Source organism: Dioscorea cayenensis, chromosome 7, assembly GCF_009730915.1.
Source record: "Dioscorea cayenensis subsp. rotundata cultivar TDr96_F1 chromosome 7, TDr96_F1_v2_PseudoChromosome.rev07_lg8_w22 25.fasta, whole genome shotgun sequence".
NCBI lineage: Eukaryota > Viridiplantae > Streptophyta > Magnoliopsida > Dioscoreales > Dioscoreaceae > Dioscorea > Dioscorea cayenensis.
The window spans coordinates 4148355-4156121 of NC_052477.1; the positions used below are offsets into that span (position 1 = coordinate 4148355).

The 7767-nt window shown below is 34.7% G+C and overlaps 1 long non-coding RNA gene across 1 annotated transcript; it reads left to right on the top strand.

The window, feature by feature from the left end:
* The first annotated feature begins 1211 nt into the window (after positions 1–1211).
* Positions 1212–7061, top strand: LOC120264424. The gene is made up of 4 exons (XR_005537426.1): positions 1212–1413; positions 2849–3038; positions 3178–3272; positions 6994–7061. It is a non-coding gene; the product is annotated as an uncharacterized LOC120264424 (long non-coding RNA).
* The last annotated feature ends 706 nt before the right edge of the window (positions 7062–7767 follow it).

A 7767-nucleotide genomic window follows, 5' to 3' on the forward strand; every position in this document is an offset into this window, starting at 1 on the left:
GGATCCATCCTATTGGATTGCATATTGTTATTTTGTTGGTGTTTTTAGTATTTATTGTCTTTCTTTCTATTTCTTACATTTGTTGTGTTTACCCGTCTATACTCTTTTTTTTTTCTTCAATTAACAGTGGTTTTATCAATTTTTCAATATATATATATATATATATATATTTAAAACATATATTCCGTTGCTTTATCGCATGGGCCTATGCCGTTGCTCTATTTGTATTTTTCTTGTTTTGGTATATTTGTAGTGGTGTTATTGTAATTGCAATCGATTTTGTGCTTCTATTTGTCATTTGGATCCACCCTTGGTGGATTGCATTATGTCGTATGTTGGTGTTTTTAGTTTTTCTTGCCTTTCTTTTCATTACTTGCATTTCCTGTGTTTACTCATCTTTACACTCTTTTTATTTTCAATTAACCATGATTTATCCATTTTTTTTTCAAAATAAAAAATAATTTATATTTAATATATATATATTATGTTGCTTTGTAGCAGCGAACTGACCCATCGCTCTAATTATATTTTCCTTATATTTGGTATTTTATGTAATGTCACAATTGTAATCACAGTTGATTTTGTGTTTATGATCCACCCCTAATGAATTACATTATGTCATTTGTCGGCATTGTTAATATTTTTTGTCGTTCTTTCTATTTCTTGCATTTGTCCATCAATAATCTTTTTATTTTCAATTAGCTGTGCTTTATCTTTTTCTTTTCAAAATAAAATAATATATATATACTTATTTACATATAAGTATAATTCCCAAGTGTTATCAACAGGGAAAAAAAAAAACAACTTTACCAGGGTTATATAAAAAAAAAACACAAAACTAACCAAACCCGGTTACCCAACCTGGTATGGATCCGAATTCTATTCCTTAACGAATCCGATTACCCAACCGGGTCTGGATCCGAATTCTATTCCTTAACGCATCCGATTACCCAACCGGGTCTGGATCCGAATCCTATTCCTTAACGCACTTAACCAAACCAGTATTCTCACGATCCGATCCGACCGACCCAGACCTGGTCCCTGAACCGAACCGAACCGAACCGAACCGAACTAAACCGAACCGCTTTCGCCTCCGAAGGATGAAGAGCCACGCCCTCGCGAAATCCCCCCTCCAATCCCCTTCTCCTCCACCGCCAATGGCTTCCTTATAACCCTGCCAACCCCATCCCCAACCCCAACCCCAACCCCAACCCCAACCCCCGTGCCCTTTGCCGCCCTCGAGACCTCCCCCTCCATCGCTCTCCCTCCATACCCAATCTCTCTCCCTGGGCCTCTCCCCAATCGATCCACCTTTCTTCCGAAGCTCCTCGTTAGGGTACTTGTTCGCCTTCCCTGAGGCTTCGCCACTGTTCCCTCCTGCCAGTCCGTGATCAACCTGGCGCCTTCTCCAAGGTCTTGTTGCTTCTGTTCATCGGTTTGTATTGATTAGGGTTTTTGATTCATGGCCGATTGGATTCTCTTTTGTTTGACACTGAATAGAATGCTAGATTTGTTTGTCTGTTTGTTGATTCTTGAGGGAATGCTTGATGTTGCCGCTCTGGTTAGGTTTATTGTTCCATTGGTCCTTGGCATGTGTAGTTTGATGTGATCTAGGAGTGAAGCGAAACTTTTGCTTATATTTGGTAATGACATTGGTGCTTATTTAGTTTTTTTTTTCTACCCCTCGGAGTTATCCATGCGCATCACTTTTTTTTTTTGTTGCTTTAGGTGTTTTTGTTGGTATTTTGCAAACCTTGGTGCTCATTTTGGAAGCATGTATTGCAGTGATATTGTGCTTCTGTATTAGGTTATTAGCATTTCTGATGATGACTATCCCTGACATTGTTCAAGTGTTAAGCTTTAAATTTCATGAAATTAGGTAGATGAGAATGCTCGACATGTGTAAACTGCAAAAGATCACTCTTTTGGTTGCACATAACTCTTGTGTTTTTTAGTTGTTTTTGTTGGTATTTTGCAAGCTCGAGTGCTCATTTTGGAAATGTGCATGGTGGTGATTTTGTGCTTCTGCATTGCTAATCATCTCCTTTGATAATTATCCCTCACAATGTTCATTAGCTTTAGGAATGCAATTGGTATGTGACTTTGTGTAAACTGTAAAAGTATTGGTTGCTTAGATCAATTGTTTTATTATGTATCACCGTTGAAAAAAAATCTGTTTAGTACAGTTTAAATCAGTTTAGTACTGCTTCATGTTAGCCAATAGAAATGTTGATGATCTTGTTCAAATAGGTTAAAAATTACTGGGGAAGCAGAAGTCTATCTTTTACAGGAAGTATTGATTTTGATAAATGAATTAGGAGGCTGTCAAAGGTTCATAAGAGTACGATTTATTGGTGTTATACTATAATCGAAAAGCTATGTGCAAAGCTCTCAGAAGACCGTACTCTTTGGGCACGCTAATGACTCCTCAATTAGCATAAAATTTATTTGCTACCTTCGTGTGTTCCATTGCGATGTTATATTGTTGATGACATAAATTTTAGTGTCCTTATTTAGTGAACTTCTATTTTTGGGCATGCTTAGGAACCAGAATATTGGCACCTTTATCTTTTAATTTTTATTTTTTAAAACTTTGAAAGTGTTTCATTTGTTGTTTGCTTTCTGGTGATTTTTTTTTTTTTTTGCTGCTCTTTTATTTCATTCTTTCACTTCTAGGTATAAATGTGTTATTGCTTTTATGACAGTTGTTCCTATTATATTTAAACAATATTTGGTCTGTTTATGCTGTACGCATGAATTTTACGTAACTCATAAGGCTCAATGGCTCATTATATTTTTTTATAATATGGCATGGATTGCTGACCTAATATCCATTGCCCTTTTTCAGCATTTAAATATACATCAGGTGGTAACTTATTAATGAAAATTTATAGAATGTTTACTGGAGTGGCTTATGGGATAAATTAAACATAAATCTGAGGACCTCTAGACCTGGTTCGGATGAGAATTCAGCACACTTACAGGCTTCATGGCTCAAAATTCGTCTCGTCTTCATCGCTTACTCACATTATTGGACAGTATCCTTTCAGTTCCAGAAGATGGGTTCCAATATACATTTCATTTTGTAATTGAGAGTTATTACTTTTTTTCTGCATCTTATTGTTAAAGTTAATGCTTTCTTTTCCCTTAAGATGTTTGTCTTTGACAAAATCTAAGCTGGATCGACTCAGGCAACAAGGCTTGCTGCAGCGCGACAAATTGGGGATATTGCGAAGTTGTACCCTCAGGACTTGAACTCTCTTCTGAAAAAGGTTGCTAACTTATTACATTGAATTCTTAAATATATTCATTTTCATGGAATGATCAAAATCTAACTATAAATCTGTGTAAGATAGAGTAGCATGGTTATGAAAATTCATAGTTCTTACTCTGCCATAATGATAAGTATGACTCATTCTTTTATGCAGTTAATTTGTTTCAAATGACGTTCTGTTGTTAGGTTTTGAAATTAAAATTTAGTTCGGAAAAAATATTTTCTGCTAAATAGTGATTCAAGTGGGTTCTTTTGGTGTTTTTATAGCACTCTGTATCTCAAGTTTTGGATCAGACTAATCCACTAATCCAAATTGCTCAGGTGTGTAGGTTGAGAAATTTGAGTCTTAGGGGTTTGACAGGGAACTGCTAGTTTTCAGATATGAGATATCTATCATAGTCACTATGAATGTATTTGCCCACAGAAGCAGCCCATAGTCTTGTAATTTCACATCTCTCTAAAATTGCAGTCATGGTAATTGGTTCATTCAATTTTAACTTTCAAGGACTTTAAGCACATGTATTAACTCCATCTAACCAAAATCTACATTATTAGTCCGATCCTTTGTAGAACCTACCCATAATATCAAGCATGCAAAATGTCTATCTCTTCCTTCTCTGCAGCTTCGGTTTGAGAAGGAGGTATTAGCAGCAATTGGTTTTATTATGGGACAAGTCATGATGTTCACATCGGTCTATTATGCGTCTTTGTGTTTGAGACGAAGGAATTAAGAATATATTTGACACAATTTTGAATTTGCAGCAATTGCAAATGGAAATGAGTTTAAAAAAATTCCAGAAAAATTCATGTGTGTTTTTCTCTTAATAGGAGTTTAAGGTATGGGTTTATATGGTTCCAAAGAACCAACATTAGATTTTGAAATATTAGCTAGTTAACCTTATCCTGTAACATTGGAAATAATATTCTATTTTTGTTTCCTTATTGCTTAAGCTGTCAAATCACGGATTATACCCCCTGGATGCGTATTCATGGAGAAACACATTATAGTACTTCCATGATTGTAACCCCAGCCCTCCTACATCTATATGTAAACACTGGTCCATCAAGAATATGCAAGAAACACACTCTGAATTGTTGATTCATGCCATAGATGGCTTTTCAGTTCAGTACAAGATACTATCATTATCGCTTGGACAATTAGACATCCAAGCCGTAGTTGCAACCCCTGGCATTGTTTCTCCCTCTTGTAACTCATATTATTACACCATGATACTATATGGAGGTTTTGAGTACTCAGAAGATCAGTTTTTCCAGAACAAGTTGAAGTTATTGCTAGATAGATGTCAGGACAATCTTTAATTAGAGTTGTTAACATGACCCTTTTCCAAATATCTGTGTTTTTTTTGTGGGTAATGAAATATGGTTGTTACGGCAACCTTCAATTGATTCTTCCTTTATGAGCTGTTTGCCTTAATATAAGGTCTTAAATATAGCCATATTAGACGGATTGATAGGACATAATGTGGAGTGAAGTGGTCATTCCTAAGCACTGAGAAATTTTTTTTATTCCTAAAATGAATGTGAGGGTGTTCAATACCATCCAAACCAATTTTAATGAATATTTGCATAGGGTGGATGAATTGTTCAGCAACTCATGTTGACGGTGCCATCTTTATTGCAAAACTTTGACTCAGTTTAGCTCAATTATTACATGTTAACGCTACCTTTTTTTATCTACATGAAATTGTTGTGGTGAATACTTGAATCATATTGGTGTCTGGTGTTGGTGTGTCTTGTGTAAGCTGTAGGTTTGATTCTTATTAAGTTCAGTTTTTTCAGTTTTAAGATATCTTGCCTGCCAGCTCCTAAATCTAGCCTAGCTGTTCAACTTCCTTGACTTAAGTGTCTGTGGTGTGATATACTATAGTCAGTTATGATATTAGGGGCAGGTTTAGCTAAAAAAATAGTGAATTAGGCCTAGCTTGATCCAAGTTTCCGGATCGCTGGAATAAACAACCCAAGCTTTAGTGAGTTACTTAGGCATTGAGTCGAGCTCTAGTAGGGACTGTTACATGCAAACTTGTCTTGTTTATGACCTTAATTATATGATTGGAAGACTATGAAGGAGTATTTAGTTTGAGATGTCATCAGGATAATAGGAAGATTTTATGCTGACCATTTATGAACATCTTAGGTAGTTTGTTTGAAAGATGAAGAACCTAATAATACCTTTGTCTTGGAAGAAAGCAGTTTTAAAATTGCAACTTGGTGAGTTCTATGGTTAGTAGTTTTTTGAACTTCTTATTATTATTATTGTTGTTGTTGTTGTTGTTATTTTAACTTGAAACTGAGAATTGGGGATAATGGAGTGGTACAATTCTAGAAGAAGAAAAAAAAAAGTATTCTGGTACAGTTTGTGTGTGCAATTCTGGGATTTATTTATTTTTGTTCTAGTTTTCATTTATCAAATGTGGTAGTTTCTTCAATTTATTTTGAGAATGATGGGGCATGAGACAATTGATAGTGTTATAGTTGGTATGCACAAGTGGATAAGTACGTGTGTCCTATTGCTTTGTCACTGAAAGTAATTCTGTTAGTTAATCTTAACAGTGGCTTCAATAAATGTTTGATTATATACTTATTATGGTTAGTTTGAGAAGTAGTGTAACTAGGCATATTTCAATGACTTTCTAATTTTGACTATGACTTAAATATGCATCATCCTCACTTTTTATATGTGCTTATTAAGTAAAATTGTGAAGTCATTGTTTCCTCAATTATATATAATATATTATGCTCTGGGAATCTTTTGCTAGGAAATAAACAACCACTATGCTGCTAGTTTATCTTGACAGTGGCATGGTCCAAGCAATTAGTATTTACACAAATTTTTGAATCCATCATATACTTATTACGGTTTGTTTGAGAAGTAATGTAACTAGGCATATTTTAGGAACCTTCTAATTTAATTACGACTTCCATATGCATTATCCTCAATTTTTTGTGCATACTTTGTAAATAAAATTGCAAAATCACTGTTCCCCAAATTTATCTGTATTTCTTTTATATTGGGAATCTTTTGTTAGGAGATAAATGACCATTATGCATAGAAGGTTGGTGACAAATTTTACTTTTTGTATTTTCATATATTGTATATTTAAAGTTTTTGCAGACATAAGAGTTATTGCAAACATTTTAGTAATTCAGCAAATTTAATTACCTTTTTCTTAGAAATATTATTATGCTTTTAATCTTACTAGTGTGATGCATCCTTATCACTCAATACTAAAATTTCCCCTTTCTACTGTAGATTGTTTAACTAATTTCCCCAAACCAGATTTCATAACCAACTCCTACCACTCTCCTGCTAACTGGCCATAATTTTAAAAATTTATGGTTACCTCAAATTATGAGAGAAAGGCAAAACATGAATTTTCAAGTTTTAGACATATATATATATGTGTGTGTGTGGTGTGAATTTTGAATGAAAATTTTTCTGTCCATCATTCTCGACCAGACACTTTAAAAGTACTATAATTAAAATCTTAGGGCATGTACAACTCTTGGTATTGTATTTTTACTCCATACTCTGATTCTTTGTATAAAGTGACTTGTTTTGTTAACATTAATGTCTGGCCAACTGTGTGCGGCGCACACATCTAGATACATGCATATATACACACATATATATATATATATGTATATACATTCATAAATACATACATACATACATGTTAACTAAGTTGTGGACTGAGCAGGTTTCTGGATACCTACGAAGTAAGAATTGGGATACAAGGGTAGCTGCTGCTCTGGCCCGGTGCATGCATGACTTGAGAATGTTAAGCACATTTCTGTGAAGGAACTCTTTGGGTGCATTGAGGCTGAAATGGCAGATGCTGGTTTTCCGGATGCTTCTAAAGACATGGAATGCTTTTGTCATTTCACACCCAATGTTGTGGCAGGACTCTCTTTCAGAAGGTTTCTTTTGTAACCTTTCATTTCTTCCTTTGTTTCTTTTGCTTGCCCCCGTGCTTTAAGGATTATGAGTTCTTCATATTGTCTAGCCAAATGTAATTTAAATTTCATTCTTATACCTCTCCTTCATATTTCTGTCTCAACGCTGCTGAGAATCTCTGCATTGATTGTTTCCATTTTTCAGTTTTGACATTAACAAGGTATTGGAGTTTGGCTCATTTGCACACTCGCATCTGGAGGTCAGGTAATCATTTTCTACAAAACCATGGTTTTGCAACTGTGCTGTTACTTTTCTTAATGTCAAAGCTTCGTTTAGCTCATTTGTTGCACTGTTTTTGCATTTCTAGTCTGGATTATAAAAACTAGTAGGAATCATATTGTGATACCCACCAAAGTGAAAGTGGAATTTTTCCCATGATTTTTCAAAACCAAAGATTTAAGTAACATTCTTTTCGAGCTTGTTTCTTGTTTTGAGATGGACTGCAAAATAGAAACTCTGTTTGGTACTGGCAATAGTTATTTTGTTATTGTGGGTAAACCAAGCGCTTACGTAACGT